Source organism: Triturus cristatus, chromosome 10 (assembly GCF_964204655.1).
Source record: "Triturus cristatus chromosome 10, aTriCri1.1, whole genome shotgun sequence".
NCBI lineage: Eukaryota > Metazoa > Chordata > Amphibia > Caudata > Salamandridae > Triturus > Triturus cristatus.
The window spans coordinates 403,174,125-403,190,133 of NC_140593.1; positions in this window are offsets into that span (position 1 = coordinate 403,174,125).

The window sequence follows — 16,009 nt, forward strand, 5'->3', positions numbered from 1 at the left end:
GTCCCTGCAATAGAGGAAAGGCAGAACCTATCATATTTTCTGAATAAACATTTACTCCACACACAACATGGCAGACAAGAGCGCCACTCTAGTTTTTGTAAACCATCAGAATGGATGTGGCACCTGCCTTGGTGATTTTAATAGCGGACGATTCAACTACCACATGCCAGATGATAAACTTTTATGGAAGGCTGTTAAGCACAGGGACTCTATGCCACCGCTCATGGCAGTGGTGAAAGTCACTGATTGGTATGCTACCCCTCTGGAGTGTCATGGTTTTTGGTGACAGTAAATTAATGTTGGCCCTCAGACACTGATGAAGTTGACAAACTTCACAGTAATGAAGCATGCAGGCCAGCCACCCCAGTACTTCAGTGAAAATATATACCATATGTAGTGGATTGCAGCTTAAATATATCTGAAAACTTAGGGGTCTATTAGGATGGCGGTAGTCATCCGTCCGCGTTCGCAACCCAGAAAACAGCCGGTCCCATTAGCATGGCGGTGATGACCGCCACGGTGAGATTTTCCGCCTGCCACTTTTCCGCCGGTAGCAGTCCGAACGCTTGCCTGGCGGGCGTAGCTGGACCGCTAAAATGGGGCCGGTGCAGGGCCAGGCTCCGCCGGCATGATTATGATGCCAGCCTTTCCGCAGTGGTGGAACCGCCATGGAAAGGCATGCGGAGAATGTCTCCGGGGGCCCATTGCGGGCCCCCAATGTGTTTGGGGGGGTGTGGGTGCACTGGGGGGTACTCATGGTATCTCATGGTACCCCCCTACATGACCCTGTACCAGGTGGCAGGCGCTGTGCAGTGCCTGCCACGCAGTGCAGGGATATGCTGGACATGCTTTTTTGGACATCGCGGCGGTGCTGCTGGCAGCAGCAACCGCCGCAATGTTAAATACCGCGATCGTACCGCCGCGGTCGGATTTCGACTGCGGAGCATACTAATTGGACCGGGTGGTGTTTTCCCGCTACCATGGCAGTCGGAGTGATTTTCCGACCGCTATCCTAACAGACCCCTTATCTCTTTATGGAAGAAATCATAAGTGACATAGCCACTACCAAACAATTGGCTGGTGTTAAAGATGGAGCAAATTGTGATACATTACTATAGTTCACAGGTCTTGTCAGTTGGTTGGATAGACACGAGGCATCATTTTGACAGAGATTAAGCCTAAAATTCCACACTTTTATATTTTGTCCAAGATTCACAAGAACAAGTCACATCCACCTGGCCGTTTATTTGTTTCACACATAGGATCTGTGCTTGATTGTATGCCATTGTTCATTAATTAGCACTGTTAAATATGTGAGGGATAGTACTGATAGCCTTACTTTCTTTAAAAAAGTAGAATCTGGTCACACTCAACACGTATTGGTAGCACTTGATATCGAAGCATTGTACACCAACATTCCCTCAATGGCTACTCTTAAAGTTGTTGAACTGGCCTTATCTAGATGAGAGTGGCTTTATGACAACACCAACACTTTTTGTTACAATGCACTGAATTCACTCTTACGCTGAGCTATTTCAAATTCGAACAATAGCTCTTTCGTGATATATCAGAAGCTTCAATGGGAGCAACAGCAGCCATAATGCTCGAAAACAAAAACAATTAAAAAATCTCGAGTCGGATTGTCGATGAAGTGATGAGTATTTGGCAAGGTGTCTAATCTCCTTTGGATGATTTTCTGATATGGCTGAAGTCTCGAGACACCCACCTTTTCTGTACTTGGTCTATCAGCAATGAATGTGTCACATTCCCACATCTTAGCATTGAAACCTTTAGTATTGATTTAAAAACAAATGTAGAAAATAAGGCCACAGAATAAATTCATTTCTTCTCTTACCAGTCTTACCATCCCATAACACTGTGGGATATCTTCTATATTTATTTATTTATTTATAAAGTTTTATATAGCGCGAACAAGATCCCAAGGGATATCAGAGCGCTTTACAATCAAACTAGAACTGAAAGGCTAATAAAGTAACAATCACAAGTTAAATACACAAATGAATCATAAAGTGCACGAAAATTCACATGGAAGATATGTTAAACAAAGTACAGTGTAACGACAAGGAAGTTTTAGACGGAACAGTAGAGATACAATAGACTTTACTCAACTGTCTGCTAAACTGAAAGGCCAACTAGTGAACCTAGATGCAGGATTAAGCAAGCTTTCAAATGGGATTGGAAATCACCAGAGAAGCCTTACTAGAAACCAACCCCAAAGTAAATCATGACATTTCACAGTAGTTACCAATTTATGATCCATTGTTCAATCAGATATGGCAATCTAATACGTAAACACTTCAAGATTCTTGAAACTTGCACAGATAAGATCCTGGCCCTACATTTTGGCTTCAAAAGAACATCGAATATAGGTGATAAGTATATATATTTACCAGACCTAAGATGATTCACGAATTTTTGAACACTTTACAAGGACCTCTCCGTCACAGGACTCCACCACTGTGGTTCCAGTAACATGCATGCTTAAACCCAACAAAGTAGACAATTCATTTTGCACAATGGCTCCTCTTGCGAAATAAAAAAATATATTAATTGCAATATCATCCAAGAAGTATACCGGGTTGACACACACCTGTCAACTGATACATATACAGGAATGACTTGCAGGAAAGTTGAAATTAGAATCGAAAAGGATGTAAAAAACCAAATGAGGAAACTCACAACCAAGCTGTTTAACTCCTTTTCTGAGGCACAGTACTCCCCGACGAACACTTTCCATTGGATAGTACTTGAACATACAACAGGCCTGATGCAAGATGCAGAAGGTATACTGCTCCACAAAGAACAGGGGCAGATATCCTAAAACTTAATAAAAATACTGACTGGCATAGAGTTCGCTCTAAAGATATCTTGTCTAGTTCTGCAATTCTTATGTTTTGAATCTCCCTAATGTGAAATTGGTGGTTAGCGTGATTGTTTACTCAGCTCTATTACCAAAAGCTGATCCTGGATCCCTATGTGAATGAATTACATATCGGTGAAATGCTGTACTCCTGCTCACCTTGCATGCTTACTATAATTAGGCACCGGCCTTCTTTTGTGGCCATCATTGCCTCTTTGTACCATATGTTTGGTGATTTATATGCCATTTTGCAATAGCTACCTTCTAACCATGACATGATTCCCTGTTCTTTCAATATATATTACAAAGCACGACAAGCTTTTATGTATATTACTTTCAAGATGGAACTTAATTAACACTCCCAATATGGAGCCTGATATTCACTTTGTTACCTATGTTGATAAACATGGTGCCCATTAGCTATCCCGATTACTATGTCGAGGGGCACACATTTTCCCAACTTGATAGGATATTTTTAATTATGTTTAAACTCTACATTTAAAAATTCTACATTTAAAAGAAGATACTCACGTCTAACAATCTTTTTAAAATATTTTTGTTCTTTAGAAGGTCATGCAACTAATACAGTGAATTATTTCCGTTTTAGGAGTGTGAACGTGTGAAATATTCAATTTTGTAAGTAACTTGAGAACTCCTAATGATTTTATGACCTTATGAATCTACTGAAATATTATAAAGGAAGCAAAACGCCGCAATTTCCTCGAAAAAACCTCCTTGATAGGATTTTTAATGTTTGTGCAAGCACACTGTAACTAAAGTTATGCTTTTGATTGCCTGACAGTTTTTTAGACCTCAGGATAACTACCTGATGGACTCTAAGTGGCACCTAACGTTAGTTTACGCTTTGCACCTCTCGAGAGGTTTCGAATAAAAGGGAGCAATACTACCGATCACCAATGTCACCGATTACTTGTGAAGCAGGGACAGTAATGGGAGCAAGAAAAAGGGAAAAATCAGGCCACACAAGTACAGTCCCTCAATATTAATTTGTATATTTGTATTCCCCAAACCTCCCTCCCTCGTCTCCTGAGCAACCATGTACTCTCTTCCTTCAACTCTGCTCTCGGTTTTGCAAAGCATATTCATGAAGTTTTGCATTCTAAGTTCCTCCAGAATATGTCGGACACAACTTTCCCAATATTCAATAGACCAAATACTCTATATGGCTAGTGTTCCAAATCCATTATATCTTTCTTCGGCAGTGTCCATGGAAAGTTTGCATTATTAAAAAAATGTCTTGTACATATCCAGTTTGACTTCAGCTCATCCTCGTTTTTTTTTCTATTGCATTAATAATCTCTACTAATTCACAAGTATTGAGGGACGTGGCTTGGCGCGTCAAGATGGCGGTCGCACTCTAAGAGTGCTCCGGACCCCTCTGTCATCCGCGCCACGATCCACCGCCATCATCCCCACAACGGCCCTCTCCTCTGCTACCGTGGCCTCCGCCTTGATCTGCACTGTCCGGCGAGGTGCCTGACGCTGTCTTGCCTCCATGCAGAGGCAAATTCTACACATTGGACTGTGGCGTGCCTCCGCCTAAGATGGCGGTGACTATCCCCCGAGTCCTCTTTGCACACTGGCGCCTGGTGACAGGGCGTAGCCCGGCTGGAGTCGAGAGCCTTTTTGGTCTGTCCGGGCTCCTCTGCTGATCCCCCGATGCCGTGGAGGCGGAGTGCCGGATTCTCCAGTGTGGGCCCAGAGAGAGGATCTTCCTCCCCTGCCCATCCAGGCCTGCCGACGACGCTGGCCTACCTTGCGACGCCGGAGGAGGAGACCTTTAAAGGGGCGCCTAACTGAACAACAATTTGGCCGCCGGTTCGGGCAGCGGAGTCCCGGAGCCTGCCTCTTCACCCGTGAGCGATCCGGTGCCTGTGCCCTGGGGCCCCGCCTGGCCGCTGCTGAGGGTCTTGGGTGCCTCCATTATTTCTGGGCCGGTCGAGTGATCTCTGGGGCCCAACTGAGGACCAGGCCTTCCTACAACTGTAGATTTGGCCTGCTGGGCGGCCGGGCCCGATCCTTGCTGTTGACTGGGCCGCCATTGCGGCCACATTTACTGAGCCCCAACTCCCCTCCCCCCTTGGAGGTGAGCAGATAATCTGGGCCCCCACGACAGTACCGGTCCGTGGCCAGACCCCGCGGTGCCTCCTGGGGGCTCTGTACCTGTTGGAGGCCTCGGGCCTGGCTGCTGGCTCACCTGGATCATTGGAGGCGGCCCCCCCCTGCTGAGGCTGTACTGGAAGAACCTGTTGTCCCTGTCGGGGCTGCCGCACCTCCAGCGCTCTACTGCCTGTGCCGGCGGTGTGCTGCTGAGGCCTGCCTGCGGAGGCCGGCACGGACGAGAGCTGCGGGTGGCAGGTCGCTCTTCCTGAACCTGGCCTGCGGCCTTGAATGGTGATCGGTGACCCTGCACGGAGGTGGGTGCTTGACCACTTATGCGATCGGGGAGCGCGGGGGGGCTCTCAACGTCATTCATATGCCCACCCCCCCACCTGCTCTACACCACGACCCTTGAGGGCTTGGGACCTGGCCTGCGGCTTCACTCTCTTCTCGTGCCTGGGGGTGTCTTCATCGCCCACCATCATGCTCCTGACCGACACTTGCGGGGTCTGGCTGCTCGGAACCGTGCTGTTGGCTTTGCAGTCTGAGGCGGGACAGCACATCAGGGGCTGGGGGCTTCTAACGAGGAGGTGGTCTTCGCCGCACTTATCCAGTGGCATGGGGTCCCGGATGTGGGCCCCCTCCGCAGCTCCCTGTCCTGTGTCCCGGCCCTAGATTACCCCAGGGACTGACAGTCACCATCCGGGGGGTGGAATCGGCCACGCTTGTCGAGGGCATGAGGCCCTGTGTGTGGGCCCTCCACCGCCCCCTATCTTCGCACCCGGTTCTTTGGTGCCCCCGGACTCTCCGCGGGTCTCCACCGCCGGGTCCTCAATGGCCAGTTCTCTGATTCCACCCTTGACAGCGCTCCCACCACCGTCGGCGATAGGGATAATATCGGCCGCATGCATCAAGTAGCATAGGGTCCTCAACACCGGCCCCCCTCCGCGAACCTGTCGCCCCGGCATTTCACCTGGAGAGTCCGGCCCGGCCCTGTTGGCCGGTCGCCTGGTCCCCCGCTTCTGACCCAAGAGTGCTGTCCTAGAGGTTGCCTACATCTTGCGAGGATCCCATGGGGAGAGGTGGAATCGGCTGCATCCATCGAGCGGCAGGGAGCCCGAAGACCAGGCCCCTCCGCCGTCCCCCTCACCTCCCTTTGGCCTTGCGGTGCCCACTCCGGGTTGGGAGAGGTAGTGTTCCTCCTGGTTCGGCCGTCACCTCAGGCGACTGAGGACGGGGTCTCCGGATTTTCTTTGGCTGGTCCCTCGGAGTTGGGGAGCTTGTGCAGGGGTGGATTCGGTGCCCGGGCCTGAGCATCGATGGCTTGGGTACTGGACCCCTCCCGCCGGGGGTCGTCTGCTCGTGAGCCTACCCCCCCACCCAACTGGACGTTCAGGTCCTGCACCCTAGGCCGAGATGGGTAGAGACCGTGCCCGGAAGACACCTGCTCCACAGACTCAAACTAAAATGGACCAATACACTACCACTGAACGGAATTCAGCGGCGGGGGCATCTGGTGGCTCCTCCCTTGCCGGAGGAGACCTTTCGACCATCCTGCAGGCGATCGGCACCTCTCAGGTCTTGGTGGAGCGTAAGAACGGCGAGGTACGGGTGGACATGGCCCTTATCCGCCAGGACCTACACAACGCCACGGCGAGAATTTCAGAGGCCCGCCTGCAGACTCAAACCTCGGAACTACACCGTCGGGCTGAAGATGCGGAAAACTGCTAGTGGCGGAACAACCTGCGCCTCATAGGTTTCCCCGAGGGAGTCGAGCAGGGACAGGCAGACACCTTCGTGGAGACTTGGGTGAAGTCATGGATACCCAAAGACGCTCTCTCTATGTGGTTCGCAATCGAACACCCTCATCGCTCCCTGGCGCCTAAGCCTCCCCCCGGGGCTCCCTCTTGTCCTGTCATCATTAGGATCCTCATCTTCCGGGACAGGGATGCTATCCTTAGAGAGGCACGTGCCCACGGTCTCCTGAGATAGCAAAACAATACAATAATGCTTTTCCCAGACTATACGAGAGAGGTACAGGCCCAACGTCGTACGTATGCGGACGTCAAACATAAGCTCCGCAATTTGGGACTGCGTTACGGTCTCCTCTTCCTGGCCCGTCTCAGAGTCGCCTACCAGGGCAAAACATTTTTTTCTACACACCGCAGGCGGCCTGGACTTGGCCCACGGAGGAGCGACCTCTGCGGACCTGGCCTGCTTCCCCTCCCGCCTTGTCTGAGCCTCCACGGGCACATTCGTCTCCTCCCAAGCCACAGCAGAGGCACAATCGGTCCCGCAAGAGAGGAGACCGGCGGGGAGGGACATCACGGTCGCCGGGCACTAGGTCCCAGTTGCTGATCTCTTCTGAGGCTCCTCCGGCTCTTGACAACCACAGTCGAGCCAGTTCACTGATTGATCTAAGCCAAGGCCCAGACCCATCTGAGACATTGCGCCCCGCCTTGTCAGACTCCGATATATCTAGAAGTCCCGCATTCCGGGGATCCGGTGACAACACAGGAATCTGCTTGTGGAGGCCCACGGGGCTAAAACTGAGGCAGAACTCTTAGGTTATCTTATGTTATTAAACAGCTGATGACACCATGACATCCGTCTATATGGAGGGGTCCATCATTGCCACGTACTGCCCTGCTAAAAGTTTTAGCTTAGCTCTTTGTTATTGTTAATTTCCTTATTCAGGGCGACAGACGCTTCAGTTTCGGAAGTATAGGGAGGGGGGTATTGGAAGGGGTTGGGGGGGAGGCCGCTGTCCTCCTAATTCTTTTTGTTTTGGCTTCGTTTGAGCCATTGTTTCATGTTTTCAATGACAGCCTACCACTTGCACACACCATCGCCACCGACAGACGGCGTACCACCTTGCATATGCCACATCTTTCTATCCTAGCCGCGATGCATCACTTACCCTGGGATCCGGGTTCCTTTGGTCCTACATGCACCCACATCAGTTACTACCCAGATGCCCACTCACAGTAGATCTCTCCATGTTCTGTCGTGGAACGTGAAAGGCTTGCTGGACCGCATCAAACTTGTGGCGGTCCTCAAGTACGCCCAATGCCACGTGCCTGACGTGCTCTTCCTTCAGGAGACTCATCTCCTGGGAACCCACTCCTCCTTTCTAGCAAGATACGGGTTTGACAGGGTGTGGCACTCCGGTTTCGCGTGGGACTCTCGAGGGGTAGCCATATGTTCTGCTTGGGTTTTTAGATCGGGTGGAACCTGCTCTACAGAGCCCTTCTAACCCAAATGCAGAACGTTACCCCCTCCCTAGGGCCTTTTTACACCTAAATAACCACATATATGCGTACCACCTAAGGACAGGGAATTCCTATTATAATTATATATGGAGGCCTCACAACCTCGCAATCTCAGACCCAAAATCTCCTACCCATTCGGCAGCGACACCCACAGTCTCGCGGCCCTTGTTAGACCCAGAACCTCCTACCCATTCGGCAGCGACACTCAAAGTCTCGCGGCCTGTGTTAGACCCAGAACCTCCTACCCATTCGGCAGCGACACTCAAAGTCTCGCGGTCCTTGTTAGACCCAGAACCTCCTACCCATTCGGCAGCGACACTCAAAGTCTCGCGGCCTGTGTTAGACCCAGAACCTCCTACCCATTCGGCAGCGACACTCAAAGTCTCGCGGCCTTTGTTAGACCCAGAACCTCCTACCCATTCGGCAGCGACACTCAAAGTCTCGCGGCCTGTGTTAGACCCAGAACCTCCTACCCATTCGGCAGCGACACTCAAAGTCTCGCGGCCTTTGTTAGACCCAGAACCTCCTACCCATTCGGCAGCGACACTCAAAGTCTCGCGGCCTTTGTTAGACCCAGAACCTCCTACCCATTCGGCAGCGACACTCAAAGTCTCGCGGCCTTTGTTAGACCCAGAATCTCCTACCCATTCGGCAGCGACACTCAAAGTCTCGCGGCCTTTGTTAGACCCAGAACCTCCTACCCATTCGGCAGCGACACTCAAAGTCTCGCGGCCGTTGTTAGACCCAGAATCTCCTACCCATTCGGCAGCCTTAGCACGAGCTTATCCTATTATAATTATAGTACACGACAGGGGAGTTAGGATTACCACATATCCGATCACACAAAGACTACCAGTTGAGCACAACCTGTTCTCTTAGTTCGAGGGGCTTGTCCTTCCCCTCATCCAGTTACCCCTTACCTGATCAGGATTAGTCTCTGTTCACTTTGAAGTAACTCCGACTAAAGAATAGACTGTTCTCCTATACAAAAGTACACAACACATGCTAACGTACAACAAGCTAAATACTTTATTCAAATGGCACATGCATAGTTATAGAACATACCATACATATGGAACCTGCAAGGAAAGTGAAAGGTTAAGTTATATACTTCAAAGAAGAAAAAGGGATCGACTGCACCTTATATCTGTGTAGGCTGTGCTCGATGGACATCTGGGTTCCCTTCTCGTCTATGCCTCGGTTTAGCCTGGAAGTTACCCCTCGGCAGTTGTGGGTCTGCTTCCTTCTCCCTCTCCGAGTCACTAGAACCTTGTCCTCCTTGACTACTCCCTTCTCTTTGGATTTGAGTTTGCCATCAGTCTTCCCTGAAATAAGCAATAGCTTTTCTGCTAACGGCCAGATGCCGCCTACGGTCTAGAAGCAAGTGCCTTATCTCACTCAGACTTTCACTAATATGGACGTGCATTCCCTCATGGAAATTTCCAGCTCAAGACCTGCCGCCCACCAAATTCCTGTACCTCCCCGTACCAAGGACACTTTCCCAGCCGGCCGGCCTGTTGTAGTGTCTTCGGCATGAAGAAAAATACAATCCTTCGATAAGGGCCGGCCCGAACCAGTTCTCTCCGAGCGAATAACACTTCATAACTAAAACATCCCCCTCCCTCTGGGAAGGTCCCGGGCTGCCGGAGCAGAAAGAAAGATGGAGTCTCTCCCGTTTGAGGCCTACCAGGCCTGGATTCAGTACAACTCTACGAAATACCCTCACCATAGGGCAAGTTATCCTCAATACTAACGAATCTATCCCCTAGGCTATGTGTATAGGCCCTAGGCTATGGGTAGAAGCACGGAATTGTGTCAAAGTGTCTAACAAACAGGCTCTACTCACTACTCCAGACTTGAGACTTAGATGGAAATAGACTGAAGTCATATGGACTGCCCTGCAGCACCAGAAAGCCGGAAAAATCAAGCAGTACATTCCACCCTTGACTTTAGTCTATTTACATATACTAAACGGAGCTAACATCTGTGGAAGAGTAATAAGAAACAAAACTAACCGATCTGTGTCTAGTACCAGATGTGCAGAATTGAAGCAGTGAAGGAATACATTGAATAAGACAACAGATAGAAATCAAAACAGCAATAGTAATCAAAATGCCACCTAATGCTTGACGTAGCATCTTCAGGTCTGGCAACCAGTTGAAGAGCCAGTCAAACCAACCCTGATCAATGTGTTTCTTAACTTCGTTAGTTAGATCATGCAATTTATCTATGTGTGCACGAATGGATTGTGTATGATCAGATAAGTTAAAACAACAGAGGCCTTCAAAATCTGAACAGCCATGTCCATGCTTAAGTAAAAGATAATCAATGGCTGCTCTGTTTTGCAAGATAGCCCTACGTTCACCCTGGGCATCCAATAGTAAGTCAGATAGGACTGTGGAAGTATGATTAATAGACTTAACCATCCAGCAAGCCATTTTTCCAATGGATTTAGCATTATAAACCGCCAAAGCAGGGACACCAATAATTGAGACAGCTAGACTAAGGTATTCAGACTTAGAATATAAATGCAGCGATGAGTCACAATCCTCTTGTAACATAACTGCATCTCGGAGCACACGAGAGTTGGCATTCGGGTGTGAGGAAAACATAAGCAGACTAAGTCTAGTAATGGCACACGGACCTCCGGAAATATTTGCAGGGACATAGGGCCAGGAAGTATTACCACATGAGAAAAGCCATCCGGCAGGTAGCAACATTGCGCGATAGTGACTAGGAGTAACTACCAAACTATTACAAGTCATATTATTTTGTATGGAAGCACATGAGGTCGGTGTCCTCTGGAGGCACAAAGTTCGCTCATGGGGTGTGAATGAAACAGCACCTCTTAACTTGAGACGTAGACATTCAGAGATTGCATTTGGATTACATGTGAGGAAAAAGCACAGGTCACCCTGTGTGATGTTATACGTAGTTATTTGGGATTGGATGGGAAGTTGTTCATTCGGCAGTTCAGTACATAAAGGACAATATGCATGGGTAGCAAAATCACCCAGAATAATATTCGGACGAGCTTTTGAAACGTTAAAAATGCTCGTTAATGTTTCCAGCGAAGCGGGGACAGCAACTAGGCATGTCGCCAGAATGTCATGTACAGATCTCATCGGTGTCAAACAGAAGTGAGGGGCATCAGTCACTCTTTTCGCCAGCAGTGTCCAAAAGTTCGATGACGAGTCCCACGCATTGAAGGAACGCAACACTCTGGTTCCCACTTCATCCCGGGTTAATGGGATCCCTCCTTTCTCTCCGAAGTAGACCGAAGGGTGTCCAGTACCGACACATCCCGCAGCAACAATCCAAAGAATGATCTGAAAAAGAACCAAACACAGGCATTAATCATTCTCGTAAATAACACTTATCAGCTGGGACAGCTTCCCAGCTATCTTTCCCTGGCCTCATAACCAAAATGGTGTTATCCTGACCGGTGGCAATAACCTCTGCTTGTTCAGGGGGATTCTTAGGCGATTGCACCCAAATCTTGGCTCCAGGATTATCCGTAGAGCCAAAGCCTTTCTGGCCTCGTACAGTTAGCAAAGTTGGGGCAGTGCCTTTTATTATTCCACCACTGAAAACAGGCATAATGAGTAATTGAGCCACTCGGTCGGTGCGGTGTACCAGTAGGTCATCCTCACTGCTATTTAGCAGAAGTATTTTTATTTCTCCCTGATAATCACTATCAATTACACCTCCAAGTACCTGGATGCCTTTTACAGCCAACCCCGATCTAGGGGCGATCAATCCAAAATTTCCCGGTGGTATATGAATACCAACACCGGTAGCAATGATGACCCGATTTTTGCTTTTTAAAACGGTGTCATCCATAGCATGCAAGTCCAAGCCTGCCGACCCTGGGGTCGCTCTGCATGGAGCTAGAGCTCCGGAAGTAATTTCCCAATACATCACAGTTTCATTTATTATATTAGGCATTGTTTCAACCTGTGGGGGGAACAAACGCATAAGTGGAGATTCAGCATTTAAAAAAGGACGATTATTCAAGATCAATAATGCTTGAGGTAAAAAATCTCGCCAATTTTTATACTTGTCATCTGTTAGTTTACGCAACTGGTCCTTTAGCAGACCATTCAATCTTTCCACCAGGCCTGAGGCCTGCGGGTAATAGGGTATATGAAAGATCCACTCAATGTGATGTTCCACACAGAATTCCTGTACCAATCTTCCACGAAAATGGGATGCATTATCAGATTGAATTTGGAATGGCACACCATAATACATCATAATTAATTCCAATGTTTTTATGGTGTTCAATTGGGTGGCTTGCTTGCATGGAAAAGCTACCAGCAACCCACTATATGTATCGACAATTGTGCAAACATATTGACAATTTCTACTCATGGGAAGGGGTCCGATGTAATCAATCTGCCAGATTTGAGCGGGCAATTTCCCGCGATGTAAATGGCCTCTAACAATTTGGGGTACTTTACGCTGCCTGATATGTTGACAGACGGGACAATGTAGAATAACATCTTTAATTAGATCTAGGGGAATATAAATTCCTCTGTCAGCAGCCCACCTGCTAGTGGCCTTCTCTCCAAAGTGTCCTGCCTTCTGGTGTGCCCATTTCGCCAATCCCGCAATGTCAGGATCTTGTCTGTCCACCACTGCCTCGGCAATTTTAGATTTCTCATCTGCAATGTTATGAAAAAATTTGTCAAGGGAGTCTATCGGGGTGTGAGCATCCACATGGAAGATGGTAACAGTACTCTGTGGGAGCATTTCCCAAATTTCTTGCCATAACTCCTTTCCCCATAACTCTTTAGAGTGTAATTTCCAATTACGAGAATGCCAGGTTGGTAACCAAACAGCCAGTCCATTTGCAGTAGACCAGGAGTCAGTGAAAATATGGCATACGCCAGGTAACTCCTGTTTCAGGACTTGATAAACAGCATATAGCTCTGCGAATTGACTACTCTTTCCTTCACCAGTTGTGCTCAATAGTCTCTGTGTGATCGGATTATAAGACACCGCCTTCCAGTGCCGTGTATTTCCAATAAATTTTGCTGACCCATCTGTGAACCACACATGGTTCCTGTCCTCGACGGACAAATCATCAAAAGGTTTACCCCACTTGACAGGAGACTCCTGTTCTAAAGGTACAGAACACTCACTCTCAGTCTCAGTCGATGGTACTTGCGCCACCTGCTCATGTAAGGACGCAACTCCTTTCGGACCCACACGTGCCCTGTCTTGTATGTACCATTTCCATTTAATCACACTCGCCTCCTGAGCATGCCCAATTCGATGAGTTTTTGGTGAACTCAAAACCCACTGCATAATAGGAATTTCAGGACGCAAGAATATGTCATGTCCCAATGTTAATTGCTCGGTATCCACCAAAGCCCAATAACAAGCAAGTAGCTGTTTCTCAAAAGGTGTGTAACGCTCACCAGCATCAGGTAGCTTTTTGGTCCAGAATCCTAATGGTACTTTACACCTACCCTGTTTCTGCCACAGACTCCAGTTTGCATAAGGGCCTTGCACAGACACATTCAAATCCACATCACCATCACATACAGGCCAAAGATCCATAGCATGTTGAATCGCCTCTTTTGCTAGACTAAATGCATCTTGCTGTTGTTTACCCCATTCGAATGCATTCTTCTTACGTGTAACACGATACAATGGGGCCAATATTTGACTCAGATGAGGAATATGCTGGCGCCAAAAACCAAATAAACCAATAAAGCTTTGGGCTTCCTTCCTATTCCTCGGAACCGAAAAATCAAGAATCTTCTGTTTTACCTGAGGGATCACCTCACGGTGTCCCTCATGCCAATTAATACCTAAAAATTTTACAGCTTGGGATGGACCCTGTAATTTGTCCGGATTGATCTCCCAACCTTTCTCACGCAGACATTCAATGACTTTATCTAATTGTATCTGAACATCCTCTTGTGTTTCGCCTTGAATCAGCACATCATCAATATAATGACATATCTGAATTTTGGGATGAACTGGTACCTCAGTCAAGTGTTCTGCCACCAGCCGGTGACAGATCGTAGGGCTATGCACATAGCCCTGAGGAAGACTTCTGAACGTCATTTGACGCCCGTTCCACGTAAAACTGAACTGTTCCTGACACTCAGGGGCAATTGGAATAGAAAAGAAAGCGTTAGCAATATCAAGGGACGCATACCATGTACCTGGGTGTGTTTGGATTCTTTCAATCAGAGTAATAACATCCGGTACTGCAGCCGTCAAAGAGGGCGTGTGTTTGTTCAATTCTCGATAATCAACAGTCATGCGCCAAGAATTATCACTTTTACGCACCGGCCAAACAGGATTATTCCAAGCAGAAGTAACTGGAGTTATAACACCTGCATTAACCAACTCCTGAATGGTGGTACTAATCTCTTCATGACCACCCGGAATACGATACTGCTTCTGACAAACCACCTTTGCCGCCTGGGGAACTTGTATAGGGGGCATCCTTAAACGACCAACCCGTATAGGTCTGGACGAGATATAATGCGTCGTTCCAAATTGGTAACACCCATCATCAAGATGCAACGTCATTCCTTTCAAAATATCAATTCCAATTATGAATTCTAGGAGTGGCACCACTAATACAGAATATTCCTTTCTAGGAATTCTACCTATTCTCATTTCAAGCAAAGTTTGAACTGCGGGGGTTTCTTTTCCTCCTAATCCAGTAATAGTAAAAGGCTGCCCTGTAAATTTCTTCGATTTTCCATGAATAAGAGTGGCCTCCGCTCCTGTATCAACTAATGCTCGGGCCCTTTGGATATTACGATGTCTCCAATAAATTTCAATATCTACATAGGGTCTATTATCTCTGTGAGCCCATCTGTGTACCGGAGCTTGACCTATTTCCTAGTCATTCTTATTGCATTCTGTGTACCAGGACAAATCAGGATAAAGACTCTCACGTTTTTTAGGTATCAGTGCTTCCTGTTCATATCCATCTCTATTGCGAAATGGATTCCTGTCCTCTGCACTGCACTGCAAATTTCGATCGTTAAAACTGTGTCTATCCTCCCTTCTTCTCAGCTCAGGGGAGTGATCCCTATCATCTCTACGTCTGTTGTAGGCATAATCATTTCTCCCCCTTTCCCTTTCCCCCTCTCTCTCCCTGTCCCGCTCTCGACGGGGGGACAGATCACGTACAGGACGCCGATCATCACGATGATCAGAGCGCCCACGGCGATCATCATCACCGCTACCATCAGAACAACCACGATCACACTCAGTCGTTCGAACACGCCGGGCACCCTCCTTCCGATCCAAGCCCCGTTTGCGAAACATCTCCCACAAACGGGCAGTAGTCTCACCATCAATGTTTTCCCGACGCACACCATCAGCCAAAAGACCAGTAAAGATGTCACGTCTAGTAAATTTATATTCACCAGGAGTACGAGTGTCAGGCCGGGACTGACGTTCAGGTTTAAACCACTCACCCAACTCACCGAGTTGGCGTACCGACTCCAACACCGTAGATAGAACATTACCAGTCTGGTTAATCAACAAAGTCATCATGACCTGCTTGTAGGCAACAGGAGAAGAGCGAATGATACGATTCCGCACAGAAGAAGTCAACATCCCATCAAGCAACCTGTCAGCAGTGCCCAGAAAAATAGCCGTTTTCATCACCTCCTCCTTAAGACGTTGCGCAGCATCACGCAGGGTATACCACGGCTTGTCATTGACAGGCCAGTCAGATTCAGTAGGATACTTC